At 33.6% G+C, this 27,598-nt stretch overlaps 1 protein-coding gene across 2 annotated transcripts in view; it reads left to right on the top strand.

Annotated features, from left to right (window-relative positions):
• The first annotated feature begins 3,233 nt into the window (after positions 1–3,233).
• LOC129805796 (transient receptor potential-gamma protein) overlaps positions 3,234–27,598 on the top strand; it is a 60,423-nt gene continuing 36,058 nt past the window's right edge. The window contains exons 1-2 of one of the 2 annotated variants that reach the window (XM_055853949.1): positions 3,234–3,624; positions 8,350–8,600. The gene's annotated coding sequence lies outside the window, so the exon portion shown is untranslated. Of the gene's footprint in view, positions 3,625–8,336; positions 8,601–27,598 lie in introns of both variants that reach the window. The other variant, XM_055853948.1, reaches the window with a different exon arrangement.

The raw sequence follows: 27,598 nt of genomic DNA, 5'->3' as shown, positions 1-27,598 counted from the left end.
CTTAATTCAATCGACTGAATCGGTAAACTGTAAATGATGCGTAAGTATTTTTGAGGTATAGAATTTAAGTCACAAGTTCGATCATTTCGCCCCTTTCTATAGTGTTGCCAGAGTTCTTTGGTTTGAGCTAATTGGAACAGCAGCGTTCTATCAATTAACTCATTGCGTATCTTTTGAATAACTACAGCATTAAATTTTAGGAAAACTCAAGTTGCTTTATTTATGTTGCAAAAAGATATATTTAGAGCAGTTTTAAAGTTTAAACAAGAAGTTTATCAAGTTGATTAACCCTTTAAGGACTACTAGGAGAGCGGTGTCTTATAGAGAAAATGATTTTTTTCTGAATATATAAGTGCCCTTTCTTAAGTTTGTACATTATTACAATGTAGAAAGTTCTAGTTATCAGGTATATTTTTTCAAATCTCCGGATAACTTTTATAATAGATATTTAAGCTCAAAAGTGAGGAATTTTATAATGATCGTATTGATGAATGAATTTTATTACATTTAATTATTTAATTATTTATATTTCCTATTTTTTTAAGTAAAAATCTTTTGGTACTAGAAGCAACTACGATAACTGTACATAATATTTTTCACAAAAACAAAAATTGTTATTCATCGATATTTTCAGGAAAGCTTCTTAATTGTTATGAGCCAGTGACAAAAGAATACCTTTACGTCATGGAACCCCTGTTGATACTTTCGTCAAAATATTGAAATTTATTTAATGTAACTAATAAAATTCAAGTAGGATAGCGTTGTTTCTCTATTTTATCTTTTCTAGAAATGTGTGATGCTTTGAGATTTCATATCCTAATTGTTTCTGGAAGGGTGTTCATTTCACATTATATGGCCACTGGTACAAATAAAAGGATCAAATTGATCCAAATTTGATCCTTTTGCAAAGGATTGATCAAATTTCGATCATCGAATTCACATTTCTCATAATAGAGCATGTTAATTTGATCCATTCTTTGCAAAAGGATCAATTTGATCCTTTTATTTTTACCAGTGGCTTTCAATTTTCCCTATAAAAAAAAGACCTTGAATCCTCTTCTATTGAATTTTCCAAAGTTTAAAATAAAACGTTTCATTTATTGAATTTGTCGGTTTAATTTTAATTGCTTATTTTCGACCAGAGAACAGTATATCATTCCTAAAGTGTCAAACACTTTTTTTTGCTTATTAACCCTCTACAGTAAAGGTCTAAAGTCTAAAATTAAAATATTATTGAATATTTTACTATTTTTAAAATCCGAGAAAATTAAGATTAGCCAGAAGAGGGGCTTCTTTCACACATTTCGTATGTTCCTAAAGGTAACTGGGCACTGGTAAAAATAAAAGGGTCAAATTGACCCTTTTCCAAAGGATGGATCATATTTGACTCTTTGAAAGGGTCACCAGGTACCCTTCGAAAGGGTCACGGTTTTGACATCTATTTAATTCCGGAATAAACGAATAAAAAAACAATGAAAAAGTGATCTTTGGTGTTCGCTCAGATGAGAGAAATATGATATCAGTAATAAGTTTACAATAAAACATGATTATTCGTGATAAATGTGCATACTAAATTTCAAGTGATACAAAAGTGAACCTTTCAAAGGGTCAAATACGATCCATCCTTTTGAAAAGGGTCAATTTGACCCTTTTATTTTTACCAGTGGGCTTTTAACGTAATGTAATTTAAATACAACATTGGTAAGGCCCAGCGTCTTTTAGAAATATCTGAAAATGTCGTATGTCAATGTAGTCTCACAGCTCAAACTAGCCTAACCTCCTCCTATTTTAGAGCGTACAGCCTATTCAACACGCGTCAACTCTGTCGACGGCTGTCTCAAGGCTGAAGGTTGCTGTATGGCTCTCTTATTGTTTATGACAATTAATATAATACACAGAAAAAAATATTTTGTAAAAATGTTCGTAAATGTTTGTGAATTTTTATGGGGGAGTTACGAAATGCTCGTGAATCGTATAACCCATAAACAATTTAGTAAAAGTTTGTAATTTTTTCACAAATATTGTTCGTAACATGATCATTTGACGAGCATTTTTTGTACTTTTACAAACATTTGTTCGTAAATGTTCGTAAACACACAAAAAATGTTCGTAAAATTTTGTAATTTGTTCGTAAATGTTCGTAAAATATTCGTCAGATAAACAAAAATTTACGAACAAATGAAAAATTTTACGAACCTTTTTTGTGTGTTTACGAACATTTACGAACAAATGTTTGTAATAGCACAAAAAATGCTCGTCAAGTGATCATGTTTCGAACAATGTTTGTGAAAAAGTACAAAGTTTTACAAACTTGTTTGTGAGTTATACGATTTGCGAGCATTTCGTAACTCCCCCATAGGAATTCACAAACATTTAGGAACATTTTTACAAAATATTTTTTTCTGTGTGTGAGTGTGCATCAGTCGTCGTGGTCAATTCATTCTCAGGAAGTTAAAATACGGGTGGCAGCTTCACTTTCCCATTTTCCCTCTTAAAGTTTTTCATTTTATTTAGGTGAGCCCCATCTGGGCTACACTATTAAAGATACCGGATCATAGACAATTGAAATGTTTAGTTTTGAAAAAAAAACGACTCATTTCGAGTGTTCTTTTATGCATCATTTTTTTTTCCAAAGTCTATCACTTACTGAAATTTATTAGTAGGATACAGACCCAATCGTCCTGAAAGGGTTAACAATTAATTATTGTACCATCAAATTGATTTTTTTTGCAGATTATCCTTATACATGTCCACAATATCCATTAGTAATGTTTCAAAATAAGGTTACAAAAATTAAAAACATATGACTTTTGAATGTTTAACCCCCTTTCGTCACCCCCATTTGGCTAAAGGCCGATCTGTGACACAATTTCTCCATATTTGCGTGACCCTTTTCATATGTAGCGACTAATACTAATTTGCGTAAGGGAGGCAAATGATATTGTCATCCTGTGGGATGTGATTTTCCTCCGGCACTGGCTTTAACTTCCTAAACACCGCATTCCAGACGGGATATTATGGGATGGGAAAGCCAGAATTCTCCCGCGTTTTTCCTCTCTCTCACCAATTTCCTCTCTCTCTCTCTCATTGACTGGAGACATCGCTCTCTGTTGTTAGGGGCAACCCATTGCAAAATTGGGACACCGAAGGAGAAACTCCCGGCGATGGACGTGGACGCGCACGGGGAACCCGAAGAGAGAATAACTCTCGTCAGCCAACATCACTTCACTTTCAGTCAACGTCTGTTCTCATACGAAATCGGTTGTGCTTCCTCGGGGAAGAAGACGGTGCTTCTTGAGAGACACCTTAAGAGTCCAAGCGTGAGATACGGTAATCCCACCGGAAGACACAAGGAGATTCTATTGTGTGCCACTTTTGCCTTTCACCATCCCCAAAGCATATGTGAAGCTAAGTGGATTGTGCCTCTGGTTAAACCCCAGAGATTGGACGAGTGAGCTTCAATAGCCTAATCTTTTCCTTTTCTTGGCTAGGACCCAATAGAAGGATAATCTCTTAACTGGATCAAGTGAATTTATTCAATCAATTGGAAGAAAAGAAACTCAATAAAAAGTGCTCTAAATTGTGTCTGAAAGTGAAAAGTGAAAAAAAGGAGTGATAGATAGTGTAAGGAGAATTTCTTTATTTGAGTTGTGATAAGGCAGTGCATTAGGGCTTTCCTTTAGCAATCTATTTTCACATAAAATCTACACTGTATTTTGTAGTACATTGAACTGATTGGTGTGACTGACTTTCTGCTTAAGTCCCATTCCATTTAATTTAAGCTTCTACTTCTCAGTTCACAGCATCCAATTAGTCACCCATCGTTCAGCCATTCACTAAAAGACTCCTGGTATTCCTCATGTATTTTGCTTAATTAACTGTACCACAAATACTCCCCTTAAGACTCACATTGACCAAGGCACATTCTAAATCAACATCTTCCCCTATAAAATCAATTTCACCAACTCCTAAATCCGATTTACTGGGGTAATCGGAAAATAGGGAAAAAACATTATAAAATTCAATAGACTTCCTACCGAGATGGAGACGCCTGGTACAATCAATTGAGTTTTCTTTCACAACATCGGAAACAATTGATGTCACGAAAATTTGATTTTACTTTTGAAATTCACCCTGGAATTATTTCCATTGAGACATGAAAGTTCATCAAAAATCGCTCTTCTTGTCAGGGTTTTGTGGATTTCCCAATGACTGTACCAGATGCGGTTGAAAGGTGGAAAGATTAATTCTTCACCAAGATAGAATTTAGAAGAGATTGATGTGAAGATATACAAAAGATGAAAAAGAAACATATATATTCGTTTTTAATTTGCAATTAGAGTATTTTTATGATGCCACGCAAAAAAATGAATAGAATTCGAAAGTTTATACATAAATACAGAATACTCAATGTTATATAAATTGTTTATAAATTTCGCAATTTTCATTTGGTTCAGGATAATACAAGCGATAACAATTTTTCATGAAATAGTTTAATCGAACTATACTGTCACAAAAAAAATGTAAATTATATTTTTAAACTGTATGAAATTGAGTTATCAATTCAGCGTTTAATGGAGAATGCAATCCAAATTATAATATAAATAAAATTTGTTAAAAGAAAAATAGCATTTTCGTCAGTTAAAAAAGCTTAGCCAGTAAATAATTCAAAATGGCCCGCTAAATTTTAAATTTTCGTCAAACTGTAATTAACAAGACAGTTTATAGATTCTTAATTTTCACTTTTCCAAGAATATTTCACTATTTTTGGTCATTTATAATTTATGATTTCCGTTTTATTTATTTTTATTTAACACTTTTACTATGATATTGGTCAACCTGCTGCAGTCAGTGGTGGTAAAATCGTAAACTTAAATATCTGTATATTATTTTTGAGGAAATAGCTGACATAAAAAATATAAATAATAATTAATGCTTCATAAAATAAACTTTTATAATTTTCAGTCTTTAATTTTTCTTGCATTTAAGGGAAGGTGCTTCAGGGAGAAGTAAAGCACCTTTGAAATTGGGATTTTTCTCCTATGTTTAAGTCGAACTGAGCCATATAGTAATGTAATTTAGCTTCTCCAATTGTTTTTGCAACAAAATTATACCACAGTAAATCTCAGTTTTATTTAAGAATAGGGGAAAAATCCCAATTTCAAAGGTGCCCCACTTCTCCCAAAGTCGTTAAATAGATGATTTGGATCATAAACAGCACGTTGCATGCATTTTACAATAGGAAGGGGTCTTTAATGTTATAATTTTAGTTTTTTATTAAATTTTAAACAATAAACAATCTTTGACAAAGGGGATTAAGTAGAGTGGAGTCATTAACACTTATGGATAGCTGACAGAAATTTTCAACTTTAGCTAGAACAGATTCCGAAAAAATTACAACATTTAACATTTCATAAAATGGTAATTTTCAAATTTTTCGAATTCTAGGCAAAAACGTTAAATATCTACAAGCACCTCATAAATGAAATGTTCTTAAGTGATGACTCTACCCTATATTGCTCACTTGGTACAGATTTTTCCCATTCATACGTTTCAAAGGTCTTCTCGATTAGTTTTAAAATTACAAAAAAAAAGTTTTAAGAAGGTTCAAAATATTCATTTGAGCTTCGTTTTCTGTATTTTCTTAATTTTCAGTTCGATGCTTTGAAATTTTAGTTTTTTATCGATGAACGTGAATCAACCTCTAAAGCCCATAATTTAATAACACTTATTTACTTCAAAATTGAGAGATAAATTTCCTTATTTTCCTATTTTTGATATTTCTTGCAGGAATTCCTTCGAATTTTTGATGTTTAACCCTTTCACAATGATTGGGCCTATGATGACCCAAAAAGTATTTTCTACGGCCATCTAAAATTATGTTTTGTTCTGAAAGAAGTCTAAGATTATGATTTGTTCTGACCCCAATTTTTAAGCCTATTGTTCTTAATATCCTGTACACACTACACACAGAAAAAAATTCCGAAAATTGGTCGTAAATGTTTGTGTATACCTATACTGTGGACTTACGAAATGCTCGTAAATCGTGTAACTCACAAAATAGTTTGTACATTTTTCACAAACATTGTTCGTTACATGATGATATGACGGACATTTTTTTTTGTTATTTTGCAAACATAGGGGAATGTAGGCATGGTTCGTACAGAATGAACCTTCAAACGATGCGAATTTTCTCTTCGTTTGCAAAGAGCTGACATACCATTTCTCATCTCGTTTCATGACCTTAATAATTATTATCTATCTTATGGCTAAGAAATAACGAACTAGCTCTTTGCAAATAAAGAGAAAATTTGCCTTGTTTGAAGGTTCACTCTGTGCGAACCATGCCAACATTCCCCTATGTTTGTACATTTTTGTTTGTCTAACAAAAATTTACGAACAAACGACGAAATTTTGCGAACATTTTTTGTGTGTTTACGAACATTTACGAACAATAGTGCGCAAAATGTGTAATGGCTACAAAAGGTTAACGTTCATCGGGAGCATTATAGTGGAAAGTTTTCAGGCTTCGCACACACTCAAACTTCGAACACTGACCAATTTGACCAATTTCTTAACACTGAGAAAAAATAGGGTGCGATTAACTTTTTTTCCTCGTAACTTCAACACTTTTTAGGTGTAAAAATATATAACATTTTTTAATGTTAATTTTACAACTTTTTAAGTGTTAAATTAACATGACAAAAGGGTAACTTTAACTCACATAAAAAAGCATAATATTTACAACGATTTCGGATCAATAATGCAGGGTAAAATTAACATTTCAGGAATGTTATTTTAACTTTTCTGGATTTCTCTCAGTGCAGAAAATGTGTAACATAAAATTAACTATTAAAATATATTGTCACTACTGAGAAAAAAAGAGGGTGCGATTAACTTTTTTTCCTCAGAACTTTAACATTTCTTAGGTGTAAAAATATATCAACATTTTTTAATGCTTACACCTTTTTAATGGTAAAATTAACATGGAAAAGGGTAACTTTAACCCCTAATACACCTAAAAAGGGCAACATTTACACCGATTTCGGATCAATACTACTGGGTAAAATTAACATTTTCAGAATGTTATTTTAACTTTTTAGGATTTATTTCAGTGTAGGTCAGAATCATTAAAGGAATATGGGAGAATTATACAGTGTTTGAAACTAGAGTGTGTGCGAAGTCAGTGTGCGTGCGAAGCCTGAAATCCTTCCCTGAAACGCTGTTTTAGGTTCCCTTTATCATGCCAAGGAATATAATTTGCCACATTTCATCTCATGGGAACCTCTGTTAAAGTAAAATGTGCGCTATAGTTATTGTAGCTTGTTTTTGCAATTAGCATGACAGACCCTAAAGCCATCAATATCTAGCTTTACAAGCTTTGTTTATAGCTTCAAAGAACACTCATGTTATTAATTTTGATTTGTAGTTAGTCTGTAATATAATAAGTATATCATTATGATGTTTAAAATCAAATTCCAAATTTAGTATTTTGAATTTAGTTAGAGAGCACGTCTAAATCTATTTAATGCCAAATTATCTGACAGTACTATGTAATATTATTCTGAATAATATACACGTTTATCGGTCAGTATGTCATGTATGTTTAAAATTAGACATATTGAAGGATTTGAATTTCCAATATTAATCAAAACTTTATTTCAACTCACACCTTATTCGATTGCTTGTAAAAAAAAGATTCTCAAAAGATCAATAAAATGAAGTTATTAATTACCGGATAGCATAAATCTATACCTGATAAATTATGTAATGTCTGTAGCATAAATTCTGAGTGAGTATGAAGAAATAACCCCTGGGAGTTTTCATTAAATCTTGGGCGTGATGTTAGAATTCTCTTGTGGCAAAGTCACTTTCTCCCATTTAGATAGCTATCGCTATAAGCTATATTTCACCTTCTGACCCATCTCTCTCAGTCCACCTCGATAATTGACGTGGTAAAATATTGGTCGAAAAACTCCTGAAAAGGTGACTTCTCATGTAAACAGGGCAATTAATTAGTAATTGTGTTAAAATGGGTGACTCAATTAATTTATAGCTCTCAGAGACACTCCCGTCAAATTGCAAAAATTTATATGCAAACATTGAGCATACAGCACCCTTGTCATTCATGTGGATGAGCACAAAAAAAAGCTTATATTATGCTTATTGCATAGAACTCATTTATGCATTCATCCCCAGCCATAAAACCATCAGAAACTGAAAGGCTCTGGGTGAAAGTGCTGAAAGCATGCGGAAAAGTGTGTCAGTGGCAGGTTTTCTTTTTTTTCCTTTTTTTTCACTTTTGTTCCCAATAATATTGACATAACACTCCCTAGGAATATCAAACAGGGACTTGGGGTGGTGTGAAAATAAATTCCTGGATTGTAACGTTTGCGGAAGCTTTTGAGTGGTGCTATAGTAAAAAACAAAGGTGAAGAAAGAGGGTGAAATTGTGAAAGTGAATATAGAGGATACTGTGAATTGAAAAGAGGTGCGAAAAGCGTCCATTCTCAGGGGATAGATAAAAGCCAAACGGCTCACTGGAGGCACTAAGACGCCAGTCGAGGTCCATTGCGGCACGGCGTGGACGCAAAGTCAAGGTATAGTGATTTCTTCTTTTTTTATTTAATATTACGATATACATACTTACAAGGAAATCCTTTTTTCCTCATAAATTTACGAACAAAAAAAATGAAAGGTTAAAGCCTCTCAATGGAGTTTGATGAAAGAATTTAGGATTAAAGGTTTAATATAATTCAATTTGCTAAAGGTAGCTCTAAAGATAAAACAGAATTTATATACTTTTTTTCCAAGACAAAACACAAGATAGAAACCCTTGTTATCATACTTTTATACCTTTAACAGACATATTTTTTCAAACCAGATAATTTTAAATTGTAGGCATTCTTTTGATGTAAATTGATATGCTTGTTAAATTTTAAATGAGATTAGTAAATTTGTATATAATTCTTGGATACCATGCTGATTAACATTATTCAAAGTCTAGAGGAATTTTGAATGAAGAATTCCAGATATACTTAATGCTTTTCGTTGCTCATTTAGTTTGTTTATTTGCTATGCTTTGTTTCAAGATAAATTTGGAATTTCTTCTCACAAAATATCTCATTTTGTTTTATGAACAAAAGTAATTATGTTTAAATTTCCATTACATAATAAAATTTATCCATCAAACAATAAGGTTAAAGAAATAGTAGGTGAGATTCTTAACAATCTCACCTACTATAATCCTAACAAAATTTCATGTCGTCCGATCGACCTCAAACTTGGCCAAAATGTGTTTCAGAACTTCCTGATCACGAATATATAGGGTAAGTGCTCATAATTTTGTCCAGTTTCTTATTTTGGACACTTTGAAGATAACATTGGACACTAAAAATAAATTGATTAAAATGATGGATTTTTATTCCAATATTTGATGAAAAATGAATTCTATCTAAATATTTGTTCTTTTTGGAAGATTTTGACACTAAATACGTTAAATTTTGAATATGATTTGAATTGAAATTGCTTTGTTGAAAATTCAGTGTGAGCAATTGCTTACGAGAAATATGACAGAACTTCGTGGCTTACTTCAGTCTTATTTAGTTTTGGTGAAGTACTAACAAAGTTTGTTCGCTGTTTTTGAATAATATTATTGAATATTCATTGAATATTGTATTGATTCACGTTACTGATGATTTGTACATTTTGTAAGCCCAGATGGGGCTCACCTAAATAGAAGAATACAAACTTAGAGGAAAATTGGAGAACTGAAGGTGCCACCCATTTTTCATTTCATGAGAGTGAACCGTCCACGGCGACTGATGCTCACTCACTGAAGACTGAGGACATTTACCTAACAGTAAGAGCCCCAAAGCAACCTTTCAGCACCCATAGGGATGGTAGGGGTTGGGCGTGTCAAAGGAATGAGGAATTAGGATTGGTGGGTTATGGCCGTCGACTGGGTTGACATACGTCGAATAGGCCATACGCTCTACAATTTGACCTGAAGTGAGATTTGCCTTGTGAATTATATTTTTCGTGTGAAAAATGGGAAATTTTTTAAGACATTCACCAGTGAGGTGATGATTCTTATTTTGGACAGGTGTTTTTCTCACGAAATTTCGTGAAGTTTTACGGCGTTATCACACTTGCACATTAAAATTTTAATGTGATTCACATTAATTGTCGCTTGTGAGCATCTAAATATGTTATTTGTGTCTTTGAGTCACTTAATATTTGGGGTTTTTCAATTTATTAATAAAGAAGTGGACTTGGCCTGCAAAAATAAGTTTAAATTTACCTAAATCATAAATATTTTTCACATTAAAAAATTAAAGAGAAAATCGGATTAATTTTTCGCATTAATGCTATAAATCAATTTATATCAAATATTGCGGATCAAGTCTTCCTCTTTATCAACAAATAGATCAAATTTTAGAATATAATGATTCAAACACACAAATTACACATTTGTACTCTCACCAGGGACAATTAATGTGAATCATATTAAAATTTTAATGTGCAAGTGTGATAACACAGTTAGGTTTTGTGATGACTAGGTTGGACAAATGCCTGGAGAAACAAAGGAACATCATCTCTACGAAAGAGATGTAGCGAGAAATGCCTTGAAAGGCTCCCGGAAAGGTCAGGGAATTAGCGAATCCGCACGTACTTGGAGTATCGAAGTCAACTCACTTTAATGAATGATATGGAAAGTTTCTGGGCTTCTGTGACATTCTACGTTTCCCTTACATGAACAGGAAGAGGACTTGGTAAGATTGGTTCATAAAATGAAGAACAATGGGCATCCTGTTGAGGCGGATTATCTGTCCAAATTTACAGACAAGTTGTAAAAATTAATAACCAAGTTGTCCAAAATAAGAGTCAAATTCACCTCTACATATCAATTCATTTTTAAACGTATTAAAACTAATTTTAGTAAAAATGAGATGATAAATAGCTTGCCAAGTTTCTAAACAATCCTTCTGAAAAGAGAGTAACAAAAAAAGTCAATTAGTATTGAAAATATCGCACTTCAAACTTGGAACTTCGATGCTTATATGCAGACTGTCCAAAATTATAAGCACTTCCCCTATGTGGCTAATTTACGTTCCCGGCCGGCCGGCCGGGCGGCCGCTCTTTGGAGCTTAACAGCTCCTAAACTAAAAAAGATATTGACTTGCGGTTTTCGGCAAAGGTTATATATCGGGTGAAAATTGCAACTTGGTGCATTGACCCCCCACCCCCCACCCCTCCTTCCGCCATTTTGAAGACCCCCCTTTTTTTGTTTTCTCAATAGCTCCGCCCCTATGGCATCGAGCGGGCTCAAATTTTAGTATGTTATAGATGGACCTTAGGGCTTTCCATCAATACCAAACTTAAGGTCCCCGACCCCCCTGACCCGAGCTATAAGGGTCCAAAAAAAATTTCTTAAAATGGCCATAACTCCGGTTCTAATTATCAGAATTTAAAAAGTGAGGGCTTTTTGGAAAGCTCTCGTGAAATTCCACTTCCCCTTCTAACATCGCAAGTTCATAAAACCACCGCTAGGGGCGCTATTATTAAAAAGAAAATTTTTAAATCTTATAAGTTAAATAACTCAAAAATTCCATTGTGCATCGGGCTGAAATTTTAGTGTGTTGTAGCCGTTGATTATACCTATCAAACAAAAAAGACCTTAAGTCGATCCATAACCCCTGACCCGAGCTATAAGGGGTCAAAGTTCGAATATTGACCGGCCTCTATCTCCGGTTCTAATTAACATAGCGACCTAAATTTTACCTTTTTGGTTTCGTCTCGATGGGAACTTTCAGATGGAAGTTCAAAAAGTCACCACAGGTGGCGCTGTGATAGCGTCAAAATTCATCGAAATTCAAAGTCACTTTTCTCAAAAACGGCATTGTGCAAGTTAATGAAATTTTAGTATGTTGTAGTCCAGTCTAGGACGTTTCCAAAATGGTGCGTATGTGCGCTGTGGTTTCAATAGAACCGGAGATATGAGGGGTCAAAGTCCACGAAATTCAAAAAATCATATCTCCGGTTCTATGTGACCGATTTTGATGAATGAGGGCTTAAACGAAAGATCTCACCAAATGCTACAACTTTCTAGAATGTTTGAACTTCGTGGGACCAACACCAGGGGCGCCACAGTCGAAAAACCAATTTCAATATCACATAACCTCAATTATCTCGACTGTCGCTTAACCGATTTTGATGATTACTTCAACATAATTGTAGAACACACTTTTCTCTACATTTCGTCCATACATCATTTTCCACTCAGACTACGCTATCACTCCGATTTTGCCGTTTAAGTGTGAAAAAATTGATTTTTCCAATAATAACGCTTTGAAATCACTCAGATGTCAATTTGACTGCCTCTACTCCACCAAGACACTTAAAATAGGGTTTTAAATGGAAAGTCCCACAGAATACAACAATTCTTTGATATAGTTGAAGTTCAACAAATGACTACTTGGGGAACTCTGGATGAAAAAACGAGTTAAGAAACAAAAAACCTCGCTTATCTTGGCTTCTGAGTAATCGATGAGTTCAAGTTCTACGGCAAAATTATAGAGAACATTCTGGTCTACATTTCACCCATATAACACTTTTCTGTCAGTTCATCCAAATCCTTGATATTTTGGTTTAAATACAAAATTTGTATAATTTCACGAATTTGATTCAAGATAACTGAATGGCGTCTCCCAACTTCAGCTCTAAATCGAATTTGCATGCACTCCGAGTTAGCTCACGTTAAGAATCTCACCTACATAAGCCGGTTAGGATTATCTGTCCCTTAGAATATATTGCCATAGATAGTCAATTTCATTAAAGGAATATGGGAAAAATATGAAGAGTTCGAAATCAAAGTGTGTTCGAATCCTGGAAGCTTTTATCTCCCTATAGGACAAATAAATTGCCAGTTCGACTTTTTCTACCTTTATCAGCTAACAGAAAAAAATGGCTCTCAATATTTTTTGGAAAATTAATTTAAAAACTAATTAGGTGTGATTCCTTCGAATCACACCTATTTCTATTTAAGATATTGGAAAACGGTCTAGAAAAAAAATTGCAGGAGAATAAAATTTCTATAATTCTCTATCTTTTCATTGACTGACGTGGATATGTATGTCGAATCAGAACGCCACAAATTATTCCATTCCCGTCAATATTTGCCCAGCCACATTTCCTTTCAATACTTAGAAAAATTAGTTAGAACAAGATCAGAAAATTTTCTATTTTATATGCGGATTATAACGTTCTCAAGTCTTTTGGAAGCTGGTAAAAAAGGTTATATTCGTTTTGTCATATTTTAACCCATGTTCCCATCTAATAACAATTTTCTTTTTACTATTTCTTTTTATTTGTTTAATTTTGTGACTTCCTTTGGTGGATTTTTCACTCGAGCACTTAAAAAACTTGTTTTTGTTAACGTGTGAACCAATTTTGACACTAGTTCGAAAATGTAATAAAACATCATTGAATGGAAAATAGAAGTTCAATTAAAAAGATAAATTTCGGATTAATTCTATGATATGGTTTTTGGGATGGAATTTTAGCTGATTTATCATTCTGTTTAAATTGGTACTAAACCGCTAGTGTAGAGGAAAATTCTGTTAGTAGCTGATAAAATACGCTTCATGGAAATTGAAATTAACCCCTGAAAGCGCTCTTTGATGGAAACTGTTGAATTTCGTGTGGATTTACAGAGGTGATGCCGGCAATTTTCACCTTTCATTGACATTTTAATACGCTACCAAAGCATAAAGCGATACCGTATGAAAAGGCCAAACAAAATGATACAAATTTTCTGTCTGTGAATTTTGCCTGGAAAAACACTCATCTTAGTATGATTAATGGAAAAGTTGCTTTAACCAGGAAAGAAATACTCTTGTCCACTTGGACACATGCCAAATTGTTCTGAGTGATTATGTGAAATGGGGAATTATTATTGGCTCCACTGTAAATGAGTCTTGTTCTGTTGATGATATAAACTTTTTCCAGCTTCTCTCATACTTCGATCTCATAAAATTGCAATCACTGCCATTGACTTTTATTGCTATTGCTGTGTGGATCTCTGAAACATTAAATACAGCTATCCCACCGTTTTATCTTGCTCACATATAACATTTCCCACAGATATTTCCTCAACATTTACTGGGTTGTCCGATGAGATACAATTGAATTTCATTTCATTCACCCATATCCCCCAAATTCAAGAATTGGATTGAAAAAGAAGGAATTATTTCTGTGTAAAATCATGGGTGTGGGGAATAAGGTGAAATAATAAGAAAATCTGTGAGTGAGTCAAAGCCAAAACCAGGAACAAATATTTCCAAAATATCTCTCTTTACATCTTTTCTAAGAACTTGATGTTACATCTGAGACAATCGAAATTCCATAAGCATATTCTTAAGTCTCTGTTATTCAATCTCTTTTATTGCTCCAAATCCATACAATGAAAGAGAGCAATATAACATATACAATTCATCGATTTTTTCGATCGTTAAATATTATCTCATCACCTTCCACCCCAAAGGACCCATTTTTGATATTATCTTGTGATTTAAATGAATAAAAAACATGTCACTTTATGTTCGACTATCCGTGTAGTTCTTACTACAAATAAGGTGGAGTAGTGGTGCTAATCTAATGAAAAATGAAAAGGTGAAAACTTTCTCCTGAACATTTTTTAAGACTTTACTGTTCTCAAGTTACCTGCATTATCGACTTTTCGTTGTGTTGGTTTTTGTCATGACTGTTTCGTGTTTTTAGAACACGCCGAGGACAGAGAAAAACGCTCAGGAAACAACACAAAGAAAAGTCGATAATGTAGAAGCACTTGAGAACAGGAAAGTACTAAAAAAATTTCAGGATAAAGAATTTCCCTTTTCATTGGATTGTGTTAACTCCTTCGTCTCTTTTGGGACTCTGAGTACCCAAAGCAGCATATGAATGTTCTGTGAAAAACAATGTTTTTTAATTATTCAGAACTGATAAAAATCCTATTATTGTGCATGATTACAAACTATAAGGATGTCCAAATGTAAGATATTTTTTGTAGAACCTTAATTAATTCCTGAGCTTAGATATTCTTGATTAAAAAATGGTGAAATTGGCATGCAGCATATGCTGCGGTCCGGAAAGAGTTAACTCTTTCTGAACCGCCGCATGTGCTGCAAGCCAAATTCACCATTTTTTAATCAAAAATATCTAAGCTCAGGAATTAATTGAGGTCCTACAAAAAATATCTGTAATCTGTAATATCTGTATCTGTAATATCTGTATCTGTAATATCTGTAATTAAAAATGTATTTTAGCTGAGATTCTTTACAATCTCAGCTTTTGTAGTCACAGGTGAAATCCGACCTCGTCAGATCGGGCCCAAATTTTGGTTATACACGTTTTGACACTCATAGATCACGAATATCATATGCGCCAAAAATCGATTTTCGTGGACGTCCCGTCCGTCCGTCTGTCGTATAATCACTTCTGGAAAGAAAACGGAGAGAGATATCGACAAGCGGTTTTCGGCAAAGGTTAAATGTCGATCGACGGCTAGAAGTTGATAATGTCAGACTCACCCCTCCACCCCTCCCCCTGCCGCCATTTTGGAACACCCCAAAAATTGTTTTTTCAATAACTCAGTCCCTGTGGCATGGATCAATCTCAAATTTTAGTATGTTATAGCTGGGCTTAAGAGCTTTCGATTGATACAAAATTTAAGGTCCCCCGACCCCCATGACCCGAGCTATAAGGGATCAAAAATTGAATTTTTTAATGGTCATATCTCCGCTTCTAATTAACGGATTTGGAAAAATTTTGGTGTTTTAGAAAGCTCTCGTCGAGTACTATAACCCTTATGACACCCCAATTTCATCTGATTTAATCGAAGGTTCGATTAATCGAAAAATCGATTTTTCGATTAATCGATATCGAATATTTCGAAAACTAGACGATGCTTTTTCTTTAAATTTTAGTATGTAGTAGCTGAGGTAGAGACCTTTCCAACGGTGGGTCGCACTCCTCCCTCGATGTTCCCTGACCCGAGCTATAATCAAAAATGTCTTGACCGGACTGCATTTTCTGTATTTATAAAGGGATTTCGATGAAATTTTAGCCTATATTGTATCTGAGAGCACGATCTTTCAAATAATGGGTCCCATCCGTCTCTACCCCAATTCACTGTACCCCGACCCTTACTATATCCATATGGACCGGACTTTATCTCTAATGTTTATTAACCGATTTCAATGAACTTTTTTTTTCTTTTGTTCGCCTTCCCCATTCAGACTATTTAAAATAGCAAATGACCAGTGATAAGCCCAGATAAGCTTATGGTAGCTGAGATTCTTTACAGGTGACCTAGAAATGCGTGCAACTCGGGTTGCTTGCAACTCGGAATGCGTAAATTGAATTTTGGGGGTAAAGAATCGCGTCGAGCCAATTTTATCCATCATGAAGGCTATCTATAATAAAAATTTCAAGCCTCAGTTTTTTTTATTTTAGAAAGTAGTGAATATTGAAATTTTCGATTTGACAAATTTTGCTCCAGTCTCCCCTACGTTAAGATTATGTATTTCAGTGGGGTAACCGAAAACTGGATGCGGATATCTCTTACCGTTTAACTTATAATCTGGCAACAAGTTGAAAAACTGGATTATATAGAGTAGAGACATCATTTTTGGACGTTATACATTTATGGACAGCTTTCAAAAAATTAATTTCTTATTCTAAATAGATTAACGTAAATTGCTTTTTTATGATTTATTGAAATCTGTTTTACATAAAAATTTGAAATTTTTGCAAGTTGTCCGTAAGTGTACAACGCCGATAAGTGATGACTCCACTCTACTACTCCTAACCTGAGTTAGAGCAGTAAAATGATTTTACAGAAGTGACTTCCAATGAAATGATGGACAAGTTCTGCAAATTGTGTATCACTAGTCATGTTATGCCATTAATTCTGATATCGTCAATCCCGGTATTACTTATAAATGAATTTAATTTTTCTACATAATTTTACTCAAGTTGCAACCAATTAGCAGACCATAGAATCAAAATCACGACTTCGAGCATTATGCACATCCATAACCCTTCGATAACTTTTTCCTTTATTTTCCTCCTACGTACGATAAAGAAAGGAAGAACCATTCATATTTTTATAAAAGACCAATGTTTTCTCCATTCCAGCATCATCAAAGTCAAAACTGTATATGAGTGTGAAAGTACACAAATGCTGAATAACACTTTATTATGTATTTCTTTCGAGTCACATCTTCTTCAAATATATACTTTTATGGTCTCAGATTTCGTATCGATACGGAAATTCCATTAAGGCATTGATCTCTTTGCATCTTTTTTTTTGGTATGGTGCTCAATTTCTTTGATTTTACCCCTCTGTTAAGATACTATTCTGTGGCATCGTTGTGGCTCAATAGCACGACTCCCTCTGTTCTCTGAACATATAACACTTATTTTTTTGCAGAAAACGCAGAAATATAATGTCCTTCCGCAAATTTTATGCTAAGGAGTATTTGAAGACGAAATATTTAACATAGATACCGCAAATATAGCATACTTTTTCGATATCTGTTACTTCGATTTTTTTCAGAATTTGCGATTGATTTCTTAGAAATTTCTAAAGTAACAAAATACATTTCTTATTTTTAACATAAATATTATAATGAGATGACAAGGCGTTACAGTTTTGCAGAATGCTCGAACTTATTATATCGACAAATAAAAAATTAATTCGAGAAAGGTAAATCATTGACGCTGACTATCGATTTATTAGTTATTCAGCTGGGTTAGAAGATTTTGAAACACCAATTCCAGAAAATCTAAACATGGCCAAATCTATTGAGTAATAAGCTCACTAGACTAGAGAGGCTAAAAATTAATTTTAAAAAATCCCAGCACCTTAAAAAATTCTAGGTCTGTGACAATTTGATAAAAAAACGGATTGTATTTAATGCTCTATCTTTAAGTTCGAGCAGTAACAAAAACACCGAGAAACCTAATATGGTAAAATTTACCGTCCTCCATACGAAATTTTAAAAGCTGTTACTAAAGTCACCCAGCAAACCGGACATTATATCGGTCAGTCAAAAATTATAGAAGATATAGTTGGATCTCACGATCATAAATCATATTTTAAGTGTCCTCATTTTTGAATCGACATTATGAATGTGGAAATGTTTATATTAATTTGTCTGAGAATGTTTATTAAAATGTTTAAGTTAAAATAACATTCCGGAAATTTTTATTTTATCCTGCAGTATTGATCCGAAATCGGTGTAAATATTATGCTTTTTATGTGTATTAGGGGTTAAAGGTACCCTTTTTCATGTTAATTTTACCCTTAAAAAGATGTAAAATTAACATTAAAAAATGTTAATATATTTTTACACCTAAAAAGTGTTAAAGTTATGAGGAAAAAAAGTTAATCGCACCCCCTTTTTTCTCAGTGTTGAACAGGAATTTACTTGTACTGTACATCTTGCAAAATTCCAATCAGCATAATCATAAAATTCTAAAAATAGATATCTGATAAAAGGCAAAGAAGATCGAAGGGAGAGCAATCATATAAATATCATGTATCAATAGAAAGAAAGAGAGAATAAAGTGGACATCGAAAGAAGAAACATGTCTTCTTTATTTCCCAAATACTAATTTCCCCGCTCGGAAACCGGAAATCATAATTATATGTACGTGCTTGTTTTTTAGAATTTACTGCTCCTGTGGATGTTAAATTATAATTGCTGGGTGGGAAATTCTACTATCATCCTTCAGATTTTACCTCGAGATTCTCTTAGTTTCTAATATCTTGCTAGTAGACTTTACTAGCTAGACTGTAAATTTCACTATCAGGATAGTAAATTTCATTGTCCTCAAATTGAATTCCATTATCTAATATCCGGCAAGTAAATTTAATACTCGCCTAGTAAAATCTACTATCTATATGTTAGAATATAGGGGGCTTTTAAGGTTAAATTTCATATGTGGATAGTAGATTTTACAATCCTTAATTTTTACCTTTCTTGATTTTTTCTCTTCAATTTTTAACTTGATTTTTTTTTTTTTAGGAAGGATGTCTCCTTCATCTGCTCTAAATATATTTTTAACAACAGAGATCTATTTTTTCCGTCCACTATATACACCCCATGAAACCGAAACTGCATTAAATTTACCTTTTGTATTTTTTTTGTCTCCGTGAGTGACTTTACCTCCCTGATAAGATAAAGTACCATCGCTCGACCGGTAGATTTATTTATTAAATGTATTTATATTTGCTATAATATAATATTTTGCGTATGACCTAACATTAATAGGTCAATCATTCCATGAATAATACGGACCAGTGACAAATTCATAGAAATTGACCATGAAACATTCAAAAATTTACCCACCGGTCGAGTCGAGTGAGGGTACTTTACCTTATTTGTAAGCCGTTCTTTATTCTAGCTCTAGCTCTTAAGGATGATTTTCACCGATCGAATAGATGGAAAATTACTATGTTGAACCTTTTTTGATAAAATATTTTAATCTTTCGCTTTTTAAAACAGTGTACAATTTTTGAAAATTAAGTATAGAAGAAAAAATCTGGTCACTGACTTTGACACCGTTCCAAGAACACTTTCCGAGAAATGATAAAGTTCACAGAAAATGATGCTGGTGTTAGGAAAATTTAGATACATTGAATGGGTAAACTACCACGTCGCTAGAGCTTTTATTTATTGTCTGTTTATTTCGTAGATTTTCAGTGTTTGGAGTGAAACGACCATGACCACCAAATGCAAACACAAATCATTTCAACTAAATAATCGCATTGTGGGAAAACTTCCTTTGCTTCCGGACCCATGTCAAATACTGTAAAATTGTATATGGTGTTGCAAGTAATCATCCTCGTTGTAATTTATGACATGAAAAGCGATGCAAAATGTACACAAAAACTGTGAAAGGAAATGTTTTGAGGGGAAGGAAAAGAGAAATCATCAGAATACTTAAACAAAAAAAAATTAACGTACGGACTTCGCAGTTGATGGTACTTAAGAAACTTTATAGGGGAGACGTGTATGTGGACAGAATCTCATTTCTTGTAAGTATCTGATTCATGAAATTGAGCAGCATTGCACATGCTGCAGAATTTTATGGTGTTAGTTCTTTTTGAGTATCCATCTTACCCCTATTAATTCACTAAATGGCTCAACCAAGTCGACAAATTAGAGACTTTTGGTCGAGAACTTATTGTGCATTTAGGACTCTTCCTATTCGTTGTAGCACAAATCTCGAGGCAAAATGTTGGATAAATTTCAAGATTACGAGTCCTTTGGTAGACATTCATACTATAACGATGCTACTGTGAATATTCCCAAAAGCACCACGAATTTTCTCTCGTTTGCAAGAAGAAATTGGCAGAGCTTTTGGCAAGCACATCTTTCGGGAATATTCGTATAATGCACAAAAAGCCGCTCTACAGGTTATTCACGACACCATTAAAATTGCAGACAGAGCGCTGGAACACTTATTCTTCATTGAATTTAAACAATGCAATGTTGGAAACTCCATTCAAAATGTTTCCAAATATGCACAATTTATAGGAAAATTCATCCTATTTTACTTTTCTGCACGTTTCTTTTGAAATGTTGCACAATACTCTTTCAAAAGAAATTTCACTGTGTGTCTTTTGATATTATTTGACTTGGTTTTTTGATCATCAGACAACAAACAGAATTGTAGACAAATAAAAGGCAAGACATTAAATTGATTTTCAGTTGCGTACAAATTTTGTTACATATAACCTTGCTTCTGACAACAAATGTTTAGTAAAGATAAATAAAACGCAGATTATACAATATTGGCTGATTGAAGCTACAAAATGCTTTCGTATTGACTTATGGAAATTGCATTCATGTTTTATGACATCGCTTTTCACATTTACTTTACATTTGCCACCGAGTCGTAAATCCCTCCCAATTTTGATGTGAATTTCGATATTTGCCAGATATCTTAAAGAATGTTTGCATAAAGTTACTGGTCTTCGCAGAGGAGTTCATGGAGCAAAGTTAAATTGCGTTTTACCATAAACATTAATGGAAGCTTAGTAGCAAACCACTAAAAGAGATTAAGTTTCACTGAATGAAGATGCATTTAGGGTTGTTGGTCTGTTCAAAGCGTAATGTAACATGACACAAGATTATCACATGAATTAAAAAGCATATGGAAGGGTAACTCAAATCTTTTCAAGCATAAAAGAAAGCTTTTTCTGCAAATTTTATAATACAAGAAATAGGATATTGTAATATCCAAGTGGATATTATTGTACAGTTCTTTTTAATTTTGTAATTTTTGACTGAATTAAAATTTTATTTTTATTATTTTGTTTATTATTTAATTATTGGGACCTATTTCTTTTTGAATTTTCAAAATTAGGGTCGAATGAACATCTCTTCGACAGGGAACCCCTATTGGCACTTTTGTCAAAATATTGAAATTCATTTATTGTATCCAATAAAATCTTAGTAATATAACGTTTTCCATTAATCTACGTTTTACGATAAGGATAAGTATTCGAATTTCGTATTCCAAATGATACAGCATAGGGTGTCAATAGGTCCTGACATGAGTTCTTAAAGTGTCAATAGGTGTTCCTTTCACCCTAGTATTATTAACTTTAGTAGAACAAAATATTTCAATACGCTCTGGGGTAACCTCTTTCCGTAAGAGCTCTGAAGACAAAGTTCCATGCTCCGGTTTCATTGATCAAACCCTAATTGACCTTCTCCAATCCACAAACACCCTCAACTGCCGTCAACAATTGTTTATAAAAACCCAACTAACACATTAAGTACTTATTAAGTATTTAGTAAGTTCGTAACCAAATGAGTTAATTTTAAGAAATCGTTGAACATCCAACTTCTTAAAAAAATATATGAAAATAAGATAAACAAAAGTCAGTGCTTTATGGCGAACAGCTAATATGGTATGACTCAACCTTAATATTATATTAAGTACTCAATTAAGGCCTACGTAAAAGTCCTTAAGTAAATAGTTTGTATTATGGATTTAAAAAGTATTTCACTTAAGTATTTAATTAAGAACTTTCGACTAAGCTTATGCTAACTAATATTATGCTTTTTAGGTGTGCTAAATTACCCTTTTTCATGTTAATTTTACCCTTAAAAGGTGTAAAATTAACATTAAAAAATATTGATATATTTTTACACCTAAAAAGTGTTAAAATTATGACGAAAAAAAAGTTAATCGCACCCCCATTTTTTCCCAGTGTAACAATGTTTCATGAAAACGTGAGCAGTTCCATATATGACATCTCCCTCGGGACATGGGGAACTTTGAGAATAAGAAAATAGAAAATAATAATAAAGAAAATGATAAAATAGGAAAAATATAAAATTGCAAAATATATCCGTTTCGGGATTTGCAAGAGTTAGGGTAAGTGTGCCAAATTCCGGCCAGCTTGCAATTCCGGCCACATTTTTTGTTCCTTGAATTTCCATGAATTTTTAGTTTATACATACTCTAGAGATTATACAATGCAAAAGAATAACAAAATATGTAGCTTCGACAAACAAGATCTCGTGAAAAAGATATTGGAAGAATTCCCGAAGGGTAAGAAACTTTGAGATTGAAAGTGTCCGAAATAGGGCACCAAAGCTATGTCTACATTTTTGTCATTTTTAAATTTATTAAGAATAATTTTTGAGAAAACAAGGACGATAAACTATCTACAAAGTTCTAAGCAACACTCCTAAAGTAGAAGGAATGAAAAAATAAATTTAAAAAAAATCTATTGTAGAGTTAATAGATCTAGGGTAAGTGTGCCAAAATTCGGCGTAGTTGCATGCAAGCGCCAAAGTCTCAAGTTTGAAATGTAATATTTTTAATATAAATTGAATTTTTTATTCCTTGTTCTTAAGGAGTATTGCTCGGAATCTTGTAAGACAGTTTATCACCCTTCTTTTCTCTAAAATCATTCTTAATAGATTTTAAAATGAATAAAAATGTAGACATGGCTGTGGTGCCCTATTTCGGCCGCCTTTATTCTCATAGTTCCTTGCCTTTTAGGAATTCTTCCACGTCTTTTTCACATCATCTCGTTTGTCAAAGTTACAATTTTTTTTTTGCATTGTATAATCTGTAGAATATGCAAAACTAAAAATTCATGGAAATTCGAGGAACAAAAAAAGTTGCCGGAATGGAAAGCTGGCCGGAATTCGGTACACTTACCCTAAGAAGTAGAAAAGTGATTTCTTTCTACTTGGAATACCAAAGTCAACTCACTTTAATGAATGATATGAAAAGTTTCCGGGCTTCTGTGACATTCTACGTTTCCCTTACATGAACAGGAAGAGGACTTGGTAGGATTGGTTCATGAAATAAAGAACAATGGCCATCCTGTCGAGGCGGATTAGCTGTCCAAATTTATAGCCAAGTTGTTCAAATTAATAACCAAGTTGTCCAAAATAAGAGCCAAATTCACCTCTACATATCAATTCATTTTTAAACGTATTAAGACTAATTTTAGTAAAAACAAAGACAATAAACCCTTACCAAGTTTCTAAACAACCCTTCTGAAAAGAGAGTAACAATAAAAGTCAATTAGTATTGAAAATATCGCACTTCAAACTTGGAACATCGATGCATATAAGCAGACTGGACAAAATTGTGAGCCTTTACCCTATAGGGTATAGAGAAAAAAATATTTTAATTGTTATGTTATATGAGAACAAAAATCTTTAGATTTTAGTCCAAGTTTTTTTTTAAGTATTAAGGGCAGAATCACATTGACAGTAAAATGCTCACCGTCACCGTCAAAGCCCTCACCGTATTTCGTTGATTTACGCATTTTCATTGCAATTCTTACGCAAATTTTCCATTATGATATTACTTTGTCTCATACTCGGTGGCACTAGGTGAAAATAGTATAAGAAAAATGAATAAATAAAGCGAAAATGCGATAAACGGTGAGCAAAAAAAAACTGTAGGATTTTTTTGCTACAGTTTTTCGTACAGTTTTTTTGCTCACCGTTTATCGCATTTTCGTTTTATTTCTTCAATTTCCTTATATTATTTTCACCTAGTGCCACCGAGTATGAGATAATGCAACACGTTAATTGAGAATTTGAGTAAAAATTACAATGAAAATGCGTAAATCAACGAAATACGGTGAGGGCTTTGACGGTGACGGTGAGCATTTTACTGTCAATGTGATTCTGCCCTAAAAGTTTAATTCGTTAAGACGCTTATTCTGCTTCTGATCAGCTGAATGCTTTTATTTAATATTTTATTGGTACTGTGCATTTCTATGCATATGGTAGACAATGGTGGATTAAGCTGCACTGTTGAGCAGATATTTTTATAGTTGCGTAATATGGAAAGCCGTTTGATATTCCCTTAAAAAATGCTATTGTTTCCCATCTGCCAAACATTTTACTGTCATCTTTAGAGCCATGGGAATTTTTGTTCTGTAAAACGAAAAACTTTATATCTTCATTCATCCACGTAAAAATTTGTCATGGCAAAGGGGTGGTTTTTGTGTGTATCTGACAAGCTCATGATAATATTGAAAATGAGACAATTTTATTTTGTACGAAAACATAAAACATCAAGACGGACGACAGTAGGGATGGAGGTGGGATGGGATTTGAATAGATTACCAAAATTTTCTGCCAAACAACAAACATTGAAGTGCCTCTATGTAAACGCATATGAAATTCTGTGGCATCAAAATAAATTGGATCATGCAGGAATGTGTAAAGTTTGTCCCAAACTCCGGTGACTCGTTTATTTTTCTTTTGTCAAAGAGGTCTTCAAAAGTTGTACAATGTTTTGCCAAAGAAAAGTTTTTAAGCAATACACAAGGGTGCTTTATGGCCATAAGGGAGTGTGGTGTTCTATTGACGAAAAGGACCATCATAGGGATCATAGGAAAAATTTACATATTAGATTCTGAATATGCCAATTTTATTGTCTATCGCATTTAAAATTTTTCACTGTACTCCCCCCCCTAACCATAAAAAGATCAACCCGTTAAGAGAAGACACAAAAAATTGAGTCATTTTATTGCTTCTCCACGAAATTTTGACCCCTTTTCCCCCAGAATCAACCATCTTTTCGGGTGCCACTCTTTAGTATTTTGTGCAAAAAGTTACACTGGGTTGGTGAGTGAATTTGAGATTCACGATAAAACACGGAAAATTTATCATTTCCATTCAGCCGGCGTTTTACACATTTCCATTCGTCCGCCCTCAAGGACTGTATAAAAAATCGTGACTCCACCATCCCAAAAACACTTTACTATGGCTTTACCGTGTAGATCCATTTCCCACTTTGAATTACATTTTGGGCCAGATAGAAAACATTCATTCCATTTGCTATACAAACCTTTAATGCAAATTTCGACCAGGAATATATCTATACCTTTTTGCTTCTACCTCGTTGAATAGAGTGAGAAAATATCTCCCGTGATAGTCGTTAAAAAATACATTTTGATTAAGAATCAGGACAGATACAGATGACATTCATGGAAATAGTCATCAATAAAATGAAAATGTTCCAGAATGAAATTCACATCAACAGAAGTCAGTGAAATCGTATTTTCCACTTCATGGAACATCAATGACTGGACCATGAAGTGAAAGTGAGAAGTTACTTGAGAATCTCCTCTCCAACGGAGTTAATTCATTGTGTGATATATTTCATTGATTTAATTTGGAACACGAAATCCCGATTACTTTTGCATCCCCATTCTGTTATATCCTCATTCCTTTTTTTTGGAGATCAAAAATTAAGTTAATATTTATTTATAAACCAATTTAATGTGATTTTCAATATAAATTACTACAATGATTGACAGACAAAATTTTTTAATTTAATTTAATTGTAATTGCTTTCTCAAAATAATATAAATAGAATTATTTTACTAAACCAACTCTACCGAAAGAGCAACATTGCAGTACCTCGATTTTTTGTGTAACCGTATTCATCATCATTTTTAACCGCTTAACCCTATCGGGGTCGCGGGCCTCTGACATAAAGGTTAACAGCCCACGCCTATCGATTCTCCGCCACTTTAGGAAGATGTTCGGCTTCGATCCCAAGGCGCTCCCACGAAAGATCTTCAATTTGATCCAGCCACCTTGTCCTAGGTCTGCCCCGAGGTCGAGGTCTTCTCACAATGGCTTGCATAACTTTTCTGGGGAATCTTTCTTCATTCATGCGTTAAACATGACCACCATTGAAGTTGTGATCTATCAACCCGAAGAAGCAACTACTCGACTCTTAGTTCCTCACGAACGGCAGCGTTCTTCACTCGATCTCGACGAGTGATTCCCGTAACCGCTCAGAGGTACCTCATCTCAGCAGCTTGTACTTGCGATCTTATACTTTCGGTTATTACCCAAATCTCATGACCATAGGGGAAAGTTCCCATGCTTAATACCATTGGAAGCTTCGTAATGACTAAATTTTTCTAATGTTTCTCAATATATGTGACGCCGCAATATATTGTAAAAACTGGCCCCTTTCCCATAGTTTTTAAAATATGGTTGCGATGAGTCACATATTTATTGTGAAACATAGAAAATTTAGTCATTACGAAGCTTCCAATGGTATTAAGCATGAGCACTTTCCCCTAGATGAGAATAGGAACAGCTTTGAAAACCGATAATTTAGCCGAAAGACTAAGCTCGGCCTTGCTGACCACGCTTCCAAAAAGCTTTCTCACTACTGCTGCAGCTTTGACTGATTCGTAACAATAGTTCGGTGTGCAACCTACCGTCACTCGTGAATAACACCCCAAGATGCCGAGATACTTGAACTTCTTCCCCACAGTATGGGGAAGGCGCTCCTTGGCAGATCTACAAGCGGACTAGCAGATTCTTCCAATACGCGATAGAACAACAGTAACATATAAACAAGATTACATTGTAATAAATATTCCGATAGGATTAATAATAATAACCATTACCGTGGAGAAGCTATTACTGACCAATTTTAAATTTATAGTGCCCCAATTTAATTTTTTACTATCAAAAATTTTCCTGAAAATTACAAGGTTAATAAACTTAATAAGTTCAAAAGAAATGTAGCATTTTTTTCTAATTCAGGTTTGTAGCGCAGTAATCTGACCTGTCCCTTTCCATTTTTTTTGTTAGGAGAAAGTGCCCATGCTTGATACCATGGGAAGCTTCGTAATGACTAAATTTTCTATGTTTCAAAATATTTATGTGACTCATCGCAACCATATTTTAAAAACTATGGGAAAGTGGCCAGTTTTTAAAATTATTGAGGAGTCACGTTTATTGAGACTCATGGGAAAAATTTAGTCATTACGAAGCTTCCAATAGTATCAAGCATGGGCAGTTTCCCCTACAGATCCCTACTACAACTACCCGATCTAAGTGAGTCCGATTGGAAATTGTTGCTTTCTCCTTTGTTATTGGAATTAATTTTTCAGCACACCATTTTTATATAAAAATTTAATACCAAATAATATTCCTAATTTAGAAATTAGAGGCAAAATAAATCATCATTTTAATTATACATTCGCATATTGAATTAGAAAAGG

The sequence above is a fragment of the Phlebotomus papatasi genome, chromosome 3, assembly GCF_024763615.1.
Source record: "Phlebotomus papatasi isolate M1 chromosome 3, Ppap_2.1, whole genome shotgun sequence".
Taxonomy (NCBI): Eukaryota; Metazoa; Arthropoda; class Insecta; order Diptera; family Psychodidae; genus Phlebotomus; species Phlebotomus papatasi.
This window is presented reverse-complemented; position numbering and strand designations above follow the sequence as displayed.